We start from the raw sequence: 15836 nt of genomic DNA on the forward strand, positions 1-15836 counted from the left end.
TAGAATACAAATAAGGATAGCAAATCGAGTGCAGAAAAATGGAAACGGTACAGGTAAATAGCCGATCCATATAAAATCATAAAAATATGTAGAACAATAATGTTATAAAAAAATCTAGGGAAACATGATAATATATATAACCACAAAAGAGATGTGAATCTGACAACTGCGCTCTATACAAGCAGCCAATAGGGTCGCTTGGTGTAGTAGTGTGCACCTCAACCAAGAATTTGAAACAATGAAATAATATCACCAATACAGATCCTGCAGCACTAAATACATTTTTCACACGTAAATATCGTTCTTTCCAATTGACCCATAAAATTAACTTAGGGAATCTGGATAAGGACAAAGAATATAAAAAAAGGTTCATATTATAATCCTGTCAACAACGTTTGATAACTAATTCCAAATCTCTATATAGTTTACCTACCTGATAGAGTGGTCTACATGAATTTGTAGACACTGAGGCACATGTAGGCACATGTAGGAGTCAATGTAATCACAATCCATCGATTCTTTCCCTTTAGTCTTGCGTTTACTCCTCCATCAAGTGGTTTATGCAAAGACAAAGTTAGAGAAAAGCTCCCACAGTATAATACTGTATTATTGAAACATATCACATTCCATAGAACATAAAACAAGGAACAAAAACTTGTCAAATAGGGGATTTTTATTCTCTGTCTTTTATCTTTATTGCTATACCTCTAATATGTGATTTTATATATTTAAATAGGCAGGTTATCACTTTATTGTATCCAGCAACACATGATCCACAACAAAATGGCCACCGCAGACCAGCCCTAACTTCCATTACTTATGGGCTATGAGACTCCAAAATCTGAGTATATCCCTATCTTAGAAGATTCAGATAGAGGGCCTGATTCAGACCCGCTCGCGAGCGCTGAGCGCTCGCAAGCGGGTCGATGGTGGCCCAGTGCGCATGCGTACGATGGAGCCGGCTCCGTCGTGCGCATGCGCGAGACCCGGATAGCGAAGGCCAAGCCGTCGCTCCGGGTCTCGTACCAAAGGGGGCGTGCTGTCGATGTTGAGTGACAGCACGCCCCCTTTGGTGGGCGGGCCAGGGGCGTGGCTGCCCAGACGGAGGTGTTCCCATGGGAACGCCTACCATCTGGGGCCGCCCACACTGACATCACAATTGATGTCAGTGGGAGTGCTTTCGGCTCTGTTTGAGCCGAAAGCACTCTGGGGCTTGCGGCAACAAGACCCCACCACAAGGGTCTCGTCGCAAGCCTGATGGTCGCGATGGTCTTGAAGCCAGGAAGCCAAGTGATGGAGGAATTTTGCAGGAGCAGTGGTGTCAGAGGGGTAAATCCAGGGTTTGGCGATGGCAAGGAGAATCAAGGCATTGCAGATAAAGTGCTCATGAGCAGGGACCAGTTTATTATAGACAAAACTGGCTTTCCAGAGGGAACAGGAGAGAGGGACAGAGTTAAGAGGTGAGAGGAGAATGGGATTATTAGGGTTGATGTAGTGTGGAGGTGATATTGATCTAGCACTATTATAAATGTTTTAATGGCTATGGTTAATTAAGGACAGGACAATATTAACACTATAGTGAGACCTTTATGGGAGTATAGAGATTCAGTACCTAGATACCATTTGCACAGTACTGTCTCACTTCACAGTCTTTGGTGAGATACTTTGAGACAATACTTATAAGTTACAATATAACCTAGCCAATCCAGCATTCACAGAAAAATACTAAGAAGGATCTAAATTACTGACAGCACCAGGAAGTTTTTTTAATCACTTTTCACAATAATCTTTTCTCACTTTCTTATTTCTTTAATTTTATATTTCGCCAAGTACATATGTACATTATATCTTAAGAAACATAATAAAAGTTAGATTTTATTGTTCATTCAGAAAACATAACAGGGGCATATTGAACCCACGAAAGTGCACTGGACATTATATCTTATCTTTTCTCTTTTTCTTCTAATGATAATACTTATATAAGATGGTCTAGTGGCACCTCCATACAAATAAATATTGGTTTAATATACCTATTAAATAGAATATTATACGGGGGTTGTATATGAAGAGAATATTGAGCAAAATTTCTGAATACAACAAATATATACGAATAACAAGGTTGGTGCGGCACCAATAGTGTTTTTTCTGCTAAATCTAATTGACTGTTTGTCCAAAGAGCTTTCTTTGGGTTTCGGTTTGGAGTGAATCAATGATTCCCTTGTTCTTCCCCTAGCCGAGTTGTAGGCCTTGTTGGTGGATCTCTTGCTGTATCCCCTGGCTGATAATCTATGGTTTAACTCAATTGCCCATGGTTCAAGAAACTGTCTACTGAGCAATTGCGACGTGTCCTCAGGTACTCAGGGATACCTGTGATGACTGGTTGGGGGTGAGAGCTGTTGCATGAATGATGCTATAGGTGGCTGTCTACTTCCTATACATGTCTGAGACCAAGCGTCCTTCTGTGATGGAAATTGACAAATCAAGGAAATTAATAGTTTTCTGGCTCATTTCCATAGTTAATTTAAGATTGAATTGGTTGGAAAAAAGAAAGCTCCATCAAATGTGAAATAATTTTTTGTAAGGACAAACTCTAAAGCTGGCCACACATCTAAAGATTATCTGTCCAACCAGCCAACTAGTTGATTGGTTGGAATAAAAATCTGGTAAGGGATACAATTAGCAATTTGCTCCCAAATGCTGGAAAATGGACCAAAACTGTTTGAACAAATTGTTTAGATCAAACATTTAACAAACTTGTCTGACCGACCATTTTCATCTGTTTTCTGGCATTTAGGAGCAAATTGCTGATCATCATTTACTCCCATACGTTACCAGATTTTCAATCCAACCAACCAACTAGTTGGCTGGTTGGATGTAAGTTGGTCTAGTGTGTGGCCAGCTTAACAGTATGTGTTTCAATTTCCAAAAAATACTTTGTAGCCTGTATACCATTCTCATGATGTATGCTCGTGTACAACGACTCTACGTTGCAAGTGGCCATCCAAGTGTCAGGTGTCACATAAATCCCTTCAATATTCGTGAGCACATCCATGGTTTCACATAGATAAGAAGGGAAACTTGTTACAAATCTCCTAAGGTGTTGATCCAGGAAGGTTTGATTGATAACGCATTGTGTCAGGTTTTGCTCTAGTAAATCATTATATTGTTTCAAGAAACCCTCTGTTGGATTTGATGGTAATTTCTTGTAGCAGGAAGTTCCTTTTATCTTCATACACTTTTAGACATCTTAAGTATTTCCCTTTAACTATTTCTTACCTCTGAAACTCCATCCCTCGGGCCCTATGAAAAACTTTGTCTTCATCTATACTAATGACTCAGCTAAGTTTTTACCATTTTATCCAATATCCAAAATTAGCAGCATGTGTTGTACTAATGTTTAGCGGTTCTAACAGTCTATCTTTTGCATTATCTAGCTACCAGACTAGAATGTAAGCTCTTCAGGATACGGATGGTTAATTTCCATCATTTTCTAATGTTTTTTTTTGTAATTAATGCTGCACAGGAAATTTTGGAGCAAACCATTGATGGTATATATATTTATATCATAATTTTATAACATGACGATCAACCAAAAGCAAAAAGGGGAATGCCAGCGAGATACAATAAAGGGTATAGGGGAGATGGGGTACATCATGATTGTAATATTGTAGATTGTAGCTCCTAGGAGCAGGGTCCTCCTCCCCACTGTCTCACAGCCTTCTTCTCTAGCACTTCTATGACAGCCTTCACCTTCAGAGCTGTACTGTGTATGGAGAATTGTGTTGCTAATTGTTACTTGTGTTCTGTTTACATCACAATACAGTAACTAAAATATAATGTTCTGTGTACCCTTTACTGTATGTACGGCGCTGCGGACCACTTGTGGCACACTATAAATAAAATGTAATAATAATCATGGGGAGGATCATAATGCAATATGCATTGAAGTATCAATGTAAATTTTCTGTCTATGTCACTGAAAGTTATTACCAGTTATATTGCTCACCATCAATGGGGTTTACAGACAGGAAGTTTGATTTACATTGAGAAAAGCCCATGATCATTTTAAATAATGTAACCAATCCACTTAAATTCCACCATTTACCCAGACATAATGAAGATTGTTATGTCATGGGCTGATTCAATGTTCAGGGGATTTCTGTAATTAATTCACTAGTTAGCAGTGACATCCCAGTGGTGCCCACATAATGCATATCTCCCAACATTATCTCTGTGTGATTCAGGATATTGTCCACACAGGAAAGGGGGAATAATTACACCATATTGCAATGTGACTGGTGGTTGTGAAACATTGGTTCACCCCCAACTCCTTTACCACTCCCCTACGCCTCTGTGTTGTCATGCCTTCATATCACTGGACACTACCAATAGGCTTGGCAGTCAGTACTGTCCTAAAGAAGTCAGGATAGTTGACAGACATGGTAATGTGACTGCTCCTGAAATAATGAATATACTGTACATTAATACATTTTGGGATCACCTGCCAAGTGACTGTGTGCCCTGAGCTTAAGCTTCATTTACATTTTAATTGTATATTACCAAAGTCACCTGATCTAGTTTTTCTGTGTAATGAATTTTTATCAACCAGTAGCCACAAAGAATAAAAAATCTATATACAGGGAACAATGTAAGCCCATCTAACATCTCCCCTACATTTCTGGCAGTGGCTGAGTTATTACGCTGGTAGCAGACGGTGCGTTCAGACTGTTCCTGCACTGAATCTCCCCATATCCCCTGTAGCTCTCCCCAGTCCAGGAAAGTTGTGTGACTGATTGCTAGGGAAAACCTGACATGGGGGAGATTCTGGCAGCACTTCGTATATTTCTCTGAAATCTACATTCCTTTTCTGTTAGCACCTTTCATAGGCATTACACCCACAAAGTGAATAATGAATCTACAAACCACACTATTCCATCAAGGATAATAGGGTCTATATTATTTCTTCTTCAAGTCCTAATATTCCATTTACTAACTTGGTTACTATGTATTTTTAGCTTGTTAAGTATTCCTTTTAAATAATAGTTTCATACCACGCCCAATGCATAAGAATGGACAGTTAATATTGCATTAACTATACAGAAATGTATAGTGTAGTTTAGTTGGTTAATAGGGACATGTTAAGGTATACAGAATTTCAGGGACACTTCTTTTAAGATAATAATGCTTGGTTATGTAGCACTTTTCTCCAATAGGAGTCAAATCTTTGACTGTGTTTAAGGGACAGTTGTCAATTGGAGTTTATTGATCTCCATATAGACCTGCTGAAAGCTGTCTGAGTTTATAAATCCCATACATCAACGGTTAATCAGGCTGATGCTGCATTTTGTTGATGATTGTGTAAGAAAATCTGCAATGTATAGGGATCACTGATTCTTGATTTCAACCCAAAAATGATCAGAATCGTCGATTTAGGATTCCAATATGTTGGATTTTGCCAATCGTTTATCAGGGAATCTGGCAATAGGTGTATGGGTAATATTACAAAAATACACATTTCATAGTTATGCAGAGCATCTCCTGTGTGTGTTTCAGCTACACACAGTGGCAGCCATATCAAATGGCGGATTCAGTTAGCCTCAAAGTAGGTCCTGTGAATTTTTTTATGCTGCAAGAGTTTGCAATACAGGGCCGTATTTAATTAACGGCGAAGTCGGACGTTGATTTCGCCATTGGCGAATACAACCATTTTTCGCGAAATTTTCAGGAAAAAAAAACAGGCAAAAAAGGCAACAGGCGAAAAGAAACCGGATAAAAGTTTTCTCCATCCCAGACCAGGAGAAAGAAAACGCTAATTCTCTATTTTTGTATAAAATTGTGGGGATTTCTTTCAGAACCCCCCCTAATGAAAAATTACCAAAACATTTTTTCATAAGTTGCGTACTTTGGAAATGACCGTGCACATTTTGGGCAAAAAAAAATAAATTTGAAAATGGTTTTAACGTATTGGGTGTGATTTTTCGGGGGGCAGTATGGATGCGTCAAGTGTTTTAAACATCGCACGTAGTCGCAGCAGGGGTTTTATTAACATTTTTTCTAATTGTGTTTTTTACGACACGAAAATATACTGCATCTTTTTTCAATTATTTTTTGTTTAGTCCCCAAAAAAAAATTTTCCGCCAAAGTATAACTTTACAATTTTTTTCCCAGTAATTTATCATTAGGGGGATGTCCAAAGGGTTCTGAAAGAAATCCACACATTTTTAGCCAAAAATAGGGATTTTGCATTTTTTTTTTCTCCTGGTCTGGGATTGAAAATACTTTTCTTCAGTTTTTTTTCGCCTGTTGCCATTTTTACCGCTAATTGAATGCTGCCCTCAGTTAGAAAATTGCCATTCAATTTTGTGATTGTGAAAGGGAGAATCACAGCTTTTCATTCGCAGCTCCAAAGTAATAACTTTTTAAACGTTATGTTATATTGATGAGCACAATGTTGACTACAAACTGTCGACATGTACTCGTCAACCGAGTACATGTCGACTTGTTTATAATGTCGACATTTAACTATTCTGACTTGGAACGTGTCAACACTTGGACATGTTTACAACTTCACTTATACACTAATGGGTCGCTGATGAGCGAATTACATCATGTTGTAGCAACTGCACATATCAAAGTTATGGCTATATTAGATAAGCTGACATTAGGTATTCGTAGTTGGCATGTTGAATGACCTGTGTGACTTTGATAAGTGCCAAATTATTTTGGACAGATGACTGGGTCAGATAATTTCTGTAACAGCAAGGCTTGCTGTGTGCTCAAGGTCAGCAGTGGTTAAAGTGGGCAAGAATTGGGTGGAACTGAGGGCCTGATTCAGACCCGCTCGCAAGCGCATAGCACTCGCAAGCGGGTTGATGGTGGCCCAGTGCGCACGCGCAAGCCCTGGAGCGAGCACAAAAAGCACTCGCTCCGTGGCTCACTACAAAAGGGGCAGCTGTCGATGTTGATCGACAGCTCGCCCCATTTTGTAGGTGTGGCCGGGGGTGGCTTCACAAAGCAAACGCCTGCCGTTTGTGGGCGGCCACACTGACATCACCAGTGATGTCAGTGAGAGAGCTTCCAGCTCTGTTAGAGTCAGCAGCTCTCTGGGGCTTGCGGCCATGAGACCCTACCACAAGGGTCTCGTTGCAAGCCCAATGGTCGCGATGGTCTTGACCATCGCGACCATCATCCTGGCCACACGCAATAGCTGTGGGTGGTCACCCACAGCTATGTGAGCGACCAGGAGGCCACAACTAAAACCAGCGCCTGCCCTGATTCAGAGCGAGCGCTCGCTTTTTGCGAGCACTTCTGAATCAGGCCCTGAGTTCCGTCACCTTTTAATGGTAGGTGGAACTAGTTCAACCTCCACCAAGTCCCTGCACAGAAGTCCCACAGACAGAGAGCCACTCACTGTCTGCATAGGGAGGCTCAATTTTGTCAGAGAAACCAGCATATAGGTAAGGAAAGAATCAAGTGAAGGCAATACATATTGTTGGCAAAAAAATGGGCATCCAAGTGACATAGACTAGTTTGTGGGGACCCCATAAAAAAATTCAGAGGCACGGAAGAACAATATCACTGATGATCTAGAACATTTTTTTTTCTTTTTAAGTGATCTAACATCTTAGTCTCAGCAGGAGTGCTGAAAAAGCATCTAAAATCTATTTCACACTGTCCCCAAAGCCATTCACTTTACCGTTTCCTATTCACAACAGTGTGTGTGTGTAAAGTACAGTTTTCACACTTGTTTTGGCCTGTCACACTAGCAGAGGGGGGGGGGGGGGAGTAGGTGGCAGGAGAGATGACTTCCACCACCTCTCCATGACCATTTTACCTTGGGAAGAGATGGCACCAGGATACCTTGTGGGTAGAAAACAAACTGGGGAGGGAGAGATATTTACCACCTACCTAAACATAGTTGTGGAACAGGTACATCCTTTTGTGGCAACAATATTCTCCGATGGTAGTGGCCTCTTTCAGTAGGGTATTGATCCCTGACACACTATAATGATTATTCATTAGTGGTTTTAAGAACATGATGAATAATTCAAGGTGTTGTTCTGGCCCCCAAACCTCCAAGATCTCAACCCAATCAAGTATCTGTGGTATGTGTTGGAGCAATGAGTCCATGCCTCGGGTTAGCCAGAGCAGTTGAGCATTAGCATATTACGCAGGTGGCCATCAATGCACAGTCTCACTGGCCACTTTAGTAGGTACACCTGTATACAGTACATGGTGAACAGCAGAATGTTGCAAAAATGGGCTGTAAGTGACAGGGATTATGGACTGAGGACCTCATTCAGAGCCACTCACAAAATGCCAGTGCTCGCTCTGAATGAGGGCGGATGCTTTTCTTTTGAAAGGCGGCTTCCTGGCCGCTCGCTAAGCTGTGGGTTACCACCCACAGCTTTAGTGAGTGACTAGGTGATGGCCACGATGGTCGAGACCATCGCGACCATCGGGGCTTGCGACGAGACCCTTACGGTAGGGTCTCCTCTACCGCAAGCCCCAGGTAGCTTCCTGCTTTAACAGAGCAGGAAGCACCCTACTGACATCACTGGTGATGTCAGTAGAGCTGCCTACAAACGGCAGGCGTTCCTTCAGGAACGCCTCCGTTTGTCTGGCCACCACGCCTACAAAACGGGGCGAGCTGTCGATCAACATCGACAGCCGCTCCTTTTGTAGCGAGCCCCGAAGTGAGAGAATTTCTCGCTCCGGGGCTTGCGCACGCGGCGCGTGCGCAATGCCCCACCATTGACCCGCTTGTGAGCGGTTCTGAATAAAATCCTGAATGTTTTTTCTTAACTTAATCTGTTCCCTCCACATGTTTTTATTTATCCATCAAAATGGAAATAATATCCAAAGTTGTAAGGAGAAATATATATAGATATATACACATATAATAATTATTATTATTACACACATATGTTTAGACAACATTTCTGTTATTTACACCAACCTATCGGCTACACTGGAACGTATTGCTTTTTAATGGCCACAGCTCGTATGTACACAGCAAAGAGGTCATGGCCCCTTTATCTAGGCTGTTATCTGTAGCTGGAGCTCTCCATCTTGTTGCTGAGATTATGTTGCCATTTTGGGCTTGGCTGGTTATGAAGGTTCTGATAAGTTTCCTTTGTCAGTCTTACCCCAGTTTATAGATATTTTCTCACGCAGCTCAGATACACTATAACACCGCTCATTGATACCTATTTTTTTTGTTACCTTTACCCCCATAGTTATAAAAAGCTTTCAGAGGTCGAGCTTCAGCTTACCGAGTCTCATGATACACACTGCAATAACGTACAAGAGGTTTATTGCGGCCCTGTAGTGCTGTAATGCCTCTTGAGTTATCTTGCATAGCAGGAACAAATCTGTCTGCCTACATTTGTCTCACTTGGTGCATTAGCTGCTTCCCTAGTATTCCTTACCTCCTTACCGAGTTTCCTCTTGGCCTAAAGGAACAGCTAGTCAGCTCATTAATATGGTTCAGCAATCACTGCCAAACATTTTGTAACATCAAATACAATTTAAGAAGACTTTTTCTATTTTTCTTTTTATTTAAATCCATGTTCTAGTGAATAATGGTTGTAAGTAGTACAAACTATGTGGCTGCCCAGAATTAACTATTTAGTGCTCTCTGGTACTTAATTTCATTAAAATTGTTTGTTGTAAAGCATAGATTATATATCAATATCTATTTATAATCCATGATTTGCAGCAAACAATTTTTGCCTGCGACCAGCCTGTAGCCCGTCATACACACACATATACAGGGAGTTCGGAAAGTCCCTCTGCAGTGACAATCCAAAATTCAAATAGGGGAGCCACACCAACTGCCAGTGAGTCCCGGCCGGCAATGTTTGGGGTGGCAATTGGTGTGGCTTCCCTATTGGAAATTTGGATTGTGCTGCAGCCCCACCTCTGGAGCCACCACCGTCTATCACACACTTAGCACTCAGTCACTGTGGAGGGTCTTTCTGGATTCACTATGTTTATATATGTCCTGGTGATGGGGATGTGACCCCAAAACGTTGGCAGTAAAGCACCAGCTATTTCACTGTTTTTCCTGTCCTGGAGTGCCGCCTGTTTTTGTTTTGGATTGTGTGGAGAGTGAGCACATAGGCCGACTATATAGAGCTCACGTTTTCAGAGTGCCGGAAACCTGGATATATATATATATATATATTTATATATGTCTGGCTACAGGTTGGTTGCAGGTGTCCACTTTCAGTGCAGATCTGATGTCTTACCTCTGTTAAGCCAATCTTTCTCTGAATGTTCTGTTGGTTTTACCAACATAATGTTGGCTGCAGGGGCAGTTGGGTAATTTTGCACAGACGCTATGTCCGAAGTCTCAGCGAGTGTGCAATAGTATACAACTCTCAATCAGGCCAATCTGTACGCTTACTCTCATATCTGTTATCATCAATGCGCACTTCCACTAGCTCTATGCAGGTGTATTTACGCTGCTGGCCCACTCTGCAGTAGCCCCTTAGGGGTACATTTACTAAAGTGCAGGCTTTTAGTAGTAGCAGTAGAGTTGTTGCCCATAGCAACAAATGAAATTCTACTTATTTATCTAGCACCTTCTAGAAGCTAATTGCTAGAATCTGATTGGTTTCTAGGGGCAACAACTCCACTTCTAAAAATCTGCACTTTAGTAAATGTACCACTTAGTGCGGTATCCAGTTAGCCCTGAACATTGTTCAGGCACTAATGGATCCCCCCGGGGATAACCAATTAGCCCCGAAGTGCCGCCCAACGCCCACACTTATCATGGTTTTTTTCGGGACCTGATGTGTCCCGAGAAGAAATCCACGAAAAGTGCAGTTTTTTCGCCACCGCAAAGGTGAAAACACACAGGTCCCTGAGCTTATCACGGATCCTATGTGTTTTCAGATGAAATATCCTATTATTTTGTCTGAAGTAATAGGATAGGGAGAAAAAAACATAGGCGAAAAATCCCCATGTTTCGTTGTTCGCAGGTAATTGGATGCACCCCTTAGGGCCGTATTCAATTTGGTACAAAATTGGCTGATTTCACACCTAATTGAATACGGACCATAGTGTTTAGAAGATCAGGAGTGAGCGTTTTGGTAGGAACAAACTAACTTCAGGAAGAAGAATATGTAAGTGTAGATTGGTGACTTGCAGACTTTCTGAATTATTAAAACCCAATTTGATCAGGTCAGGATATCGTCTGACGGAGACCCCCATGGGCACACAGTAGTGATTCGGGAAGATTGTCCTGCCAAACACAACTCTATAGGAAGCAAAGTTCAGACATTCAGCTTGCTCTGTGTATAATTGTAATTTATGCAAATAAATACGACTGGTAAAGCTGATAAATAAGCAAATGATGCAAGAATTAATTATTACTTTTTTTAACCTTCTATTAAATGGATCTCTCACTATGTGTACGTATTCTGTATGTATCCCTTTAATTACTAAACCCTCTCCAAAATTAAAATTGTGTTGCTAATTCAGGTTCTCGGTTTCTGTAATAAATGATTCCCATTTTCCCCTTAAGACCTTTTATTTTGTAAAGAGCTATTACCGTCAGCCTCAGCATGTGTAGGCTATTCATCATGCAGTCTAATGTTAATGTTATTAAAGTCTAATTAGATCTCTCGGGAAAGAAATCACTTTGAAACCTATTTCTCATTAAATATTATGCAGCGGAATCCTGCAGGGTTGTTGCATTCTCTGTAACCTAATTCGTCAGACATCAACAGTTACGGCTTGATTATCTCTTATTTTATACTAAAATATTATTCATGCGCCCATCTTTGCTTTTATTCTTTTATCCCAGGTTTGTTTTTATAATTTTACAACACTGGTTATTATTACAGAGCTAGTTAGCCTGTTACATTCTTGCCAAATGAAATATACACACTTGTTAAATTCAAAGGATGTAATCATCGAGCGTATATAATTTGTTAATGTTTGTTTATTTTTATTACACTCCCATAAGATTTCCATCTCCTGTTTCTCCTAAAGTTTATACTACAATAAACACCAATTTCTGCTCATAATAGATGTGTAAAAATGATCCCTGCTTTGGCTTCATATATTGGGGGCTTGTTTTAAGTGGATTTTAAAGGCTACAGCACAGAAGCAACCTGTAGATTTTTATAGTCCATTAGCTGCTGCCAGGCCATCCTGGGAGCTGTAGTTCTCCAACAGCTGGAGTATTTGTACAATGGGCTTGATTCAGTACTGCACGCAGGCAGCTTTGCAATTCCGTCCTTGCATACATGAAAATGTATGACACCCCCTATATGACACCCCCTATATGACACCAACTGCTGCATTTGCAATCGCAGCACTGCGATGGGATGGTGGATGATGCCAGGCCACCAGCCAGCTGAGTAAACCTAAGCTTACTCACGCTGGCCGACTTGCGAGGCTACGAATCTGCATCTGTGGACACAGCACCTGGGCTTGCCACTCCCGGTAAACGTTTCCAGGAACCTCGGATGCCCCCGCACCGCCCCTTAAATGCCTCTGTCTGTCAAACAGGCAGAGGCATAGAAGGGGCTGCGTGCGATCAAGAACTGGTCCTGCATATGCGCAGATTCCTGATAATCACTGTAAAAGATTTGTAACTAGGCTCACTGAGATGACTTAATTGTAAGTTAATTAATAAATGTAGCATTACAATGCCATTCCAATCACTGGCAGGAACTGTTCATTATGCTAAAACCCACAACCAACAAGAGGAGGGGGCAGAGTCGTGTCATGACCACCCTCTGTGGCAGAATGGCGAATCATGGTTTACTTTCTACAGAAGCAAATCAAGAACTCATGCTCTACCAACCGCACCTCTTATAGAGTAACAGTGTCTAATTTGAGTGAATAGGGGTAGATGTACTAAGCCTTAGAGAGCGATAAAGTACCAACCAATCAGCTCCTTTCATTTTTAAAACAGCCTGTAAAGTGACAGATTATGATTGGTTGGTACTTTATCTCTCTCTAAGACTTAGTACATCTCCTCCCCAGTCTGGAACCTGACTCTTTGAGAAGGAGGTGGGGCCCACCATTGATTTTCCCTCTTCTGTCCTGTGCTGGCTGGATTTCTTGGGAACTATGAATAATCATCTCCTTGTTGTTAGTCTTCTCATGTTATGCTTGTCCTCCCCTCCCCTTTATCTCCTGGCTGTCCCCAAACTCTTCTGATTTATAAATCATTGTTCCTCATTAAGGCTTTACTCTCAAAGAATGTTTCTGATTGTATGATCATTTACAAAGAGTAGGACTTATTCTGGGTACACACGGGACGATCTGTTCAGCGAACGATATCGCTGAACAATCTCCCTTGAAATTCTAGGTGTGCTGGATGAACGCTATTGTTCATCCACACACCAACGATGACCGACCAATGATCGTTCTCCCATATAGAAAATTAACTATATCGTCCAGATTGGCCTGCATGCATGCCTGATGGATGATATCGTTATTGTCCAGTGGGAGCATTTGAATGTATATCTCTCTGTTTCTTTTTTTATATAACAGCTTCATAATGGGAGTAAGGTGCAATCAGGGAGATTACTAGGATCTTCAGGGAGTCAGGGAGATTGCTACTATTTCAGGGAGTCTCCCTGACAATGAGGGAAAGTTGACAAGTGTGCCCTATTTGCAGCCTTGCAGCCTAACCCTAAATAAATGGGTCGACATTCAGACCATGTCGACATTATGGTGCAGACATTTTGAATGTCGGTATGCTGATTACATCCCCTCTATGAGGCCATCACCATCTCACAGGACATGATCATGATCTGCATATACAACAGTGTGACACCACAGTACCCTCTTGTGTTGTACCTCTGGGCTGTAATGATCACAGCCTTGTTTCATGGTGCTGTGAAGAGTCCTAAAACATGTACATAGTAATATATTTAGTCTTATATGAAGCTACCGCTGCTTCTGCTCAGCTAGACAGTAGATTGGGTGCCTCAGGGAAGCTCTCGGCTGATGATCCCTGCAATGTGTCCAAACAGTTCCTCACTCTACTCTGTGTATCTGGTGGTCCCTCATGTGCTGTACATCCCAGTGTCGCTTGTCTATATCAGAGAATATGGCTGAATCTTCTATATAAACCTAGGGACAGAGAGCACCAGGGCAGAAATGCTGATGATGCAGCAAGTAAATGTGTGTGTTTGGTTCCCGTGCCAGTTACTCAGTAATTCTGTAAAGCCAGTAAACCTGTCACCCCAGGGAATGTGTAGTTTTCTGTATAATATAGTAGGAGCTACAGTAGACATGCTGACTAAACCTAGATCCTCCACACCCATTCACTAGGCACGAGGGCTGCCAGCATCTACATGGAGCTCCACTTTTTTGTTATCCTTTTATTGCTAAACTTTGCAAACTATTTTTGTTATTTTTTTTATTGCTCTCTGGTATAAAAATAAGTGTATTAAACTGTGTCTTATTGTGAGCTGGAAAATGAGCTGACTGAGCTAAATTCAGTTTGAAAAGAGAATGGCCCAAGCTTTCACATTTCCCTCCCTATCCTGTTAAATAACCATGTCTCAGATTTGCTTAGAATGCTTTTTTTAAATCTTCATGATGAAGCTTTTGTTTAGAAATGCACTAACCTGTTGTGGGATATCTCACAGAGAACTGTATTTATGAATTTAGCAGGGATGTGCGGCGACCCCCGTGTTTTCGTTTTGGATCTGTTTCTCCTTCAAGGTTTTGGTTCTGGATTTGGTTTTGCAAACCACCCTCAAGTGTTTTGGTTTTGGAATAAAAAATAGATAAAAAGTTTTAAAAACAGCTAAAATCATGTAATTTATGCAATCCAAAACCCGAATTTACCCGGATCTCCTCAGGAAATTAGAACCGCGACTCGGATTCACAGAATTCGGGTGGATTCGGATTTCTGGAGAACCGATCCGCACATCTCTAGAATTAAGACACCTTAACTGCACACTTATAGGCAAACGCAGGGGGGGGTTTCCATCTGCCTGGAAACCCCCCTCCCCAGCACATGCCATGACCACAGTAGAAATAGTAATAGAATAGAATTTTACTAGTGCTACATGTTCTTCTCAGTATCTCAAATGAAATAATTACCACCACCTGTGGATCTTTTAACATGTATCAGCCAGTAATAAATAACCTGTGCACCAACAAAGAACCCTGGAAAACATGCACTGTTAGGGATGCACTGCTATAGAGCCCAATATGTACATATATGTTCAGGGAAGTGCTATGTTCTTCTGCTGCTCCCCCAGACTCAGGCAGGATGGCTTACTGCCGCATCAAATGACTTACTGCGATCCTGTATATGCTGGAATTATGACACACAATACACATTGTATGACGCAAATTAACACTGGATAAGTAATAAATCCGTCTCTCTTCATTGACTGGCCACACTCGCTCGAAAATCAAGCATTTGGAAACCCCCCCTCTAGAAATCCTGCGTTTGCCACTGACACTTGTGGATAAAGGGTTGGACCTCTGAAGTCAACTGATTGCCCCAAGGTATATATAGGTGTATATCTGCAAAAAGGATGAATATTCTTGTAAGCAATTTTTTTTTGTTTCGTATGCTACCGGTGGCCCATCCTTCACTAGGTTTGTCTGATACAGTCATCCTTCATACTAACTTGCCCTGGCGTCTTTGGCAACGAGTCTGACACATTGTTAGAAAATCTTAATACTGGCTCTTGATTGGCTGACCGCAGCACTCACCCAATCAGAAGCAGGTTTTTATATGAGTCAGTTTGTTGGATTGTGACTCTTGTGACTTATGTTGCTCTGCAGCAGAAGTCTTCAGTATAATTGGGGATTGGAGGCATCAACATCACCCAAATTACTGT

General features: G+C 41.4%; 1 protein-coding gene across 2 annotated transcripts in view; it reads left to right on the forward strand.

Annotated features, from left to right (window-relative positions):
• HLCS (holocarboxylase synthetase) overlaps positions 1 to 15836 on the forward strand; it is a 218389-nt gene that overhangs the window by 175935 nt on the left and 26618 nt on the right. The gene's annotated exons all lie outside the window — the stretch shown is intronic.

The sequence above is a fragment of the Taudactylus pleione genome, unplaced genomic scaffold (assembly GCF_031769625.1).
Source record: "Taudactylus pleione unplaced genomic scaffold, aTauple2 ptg000327l, whole genome shotgun sequence".
NCBI classification, from domain to species: Eukaryota; Metazoa; Chordata; class Amphibia; order Anura; family Myobatrachidae; genus Taudactylus; species Taudactylus pleione.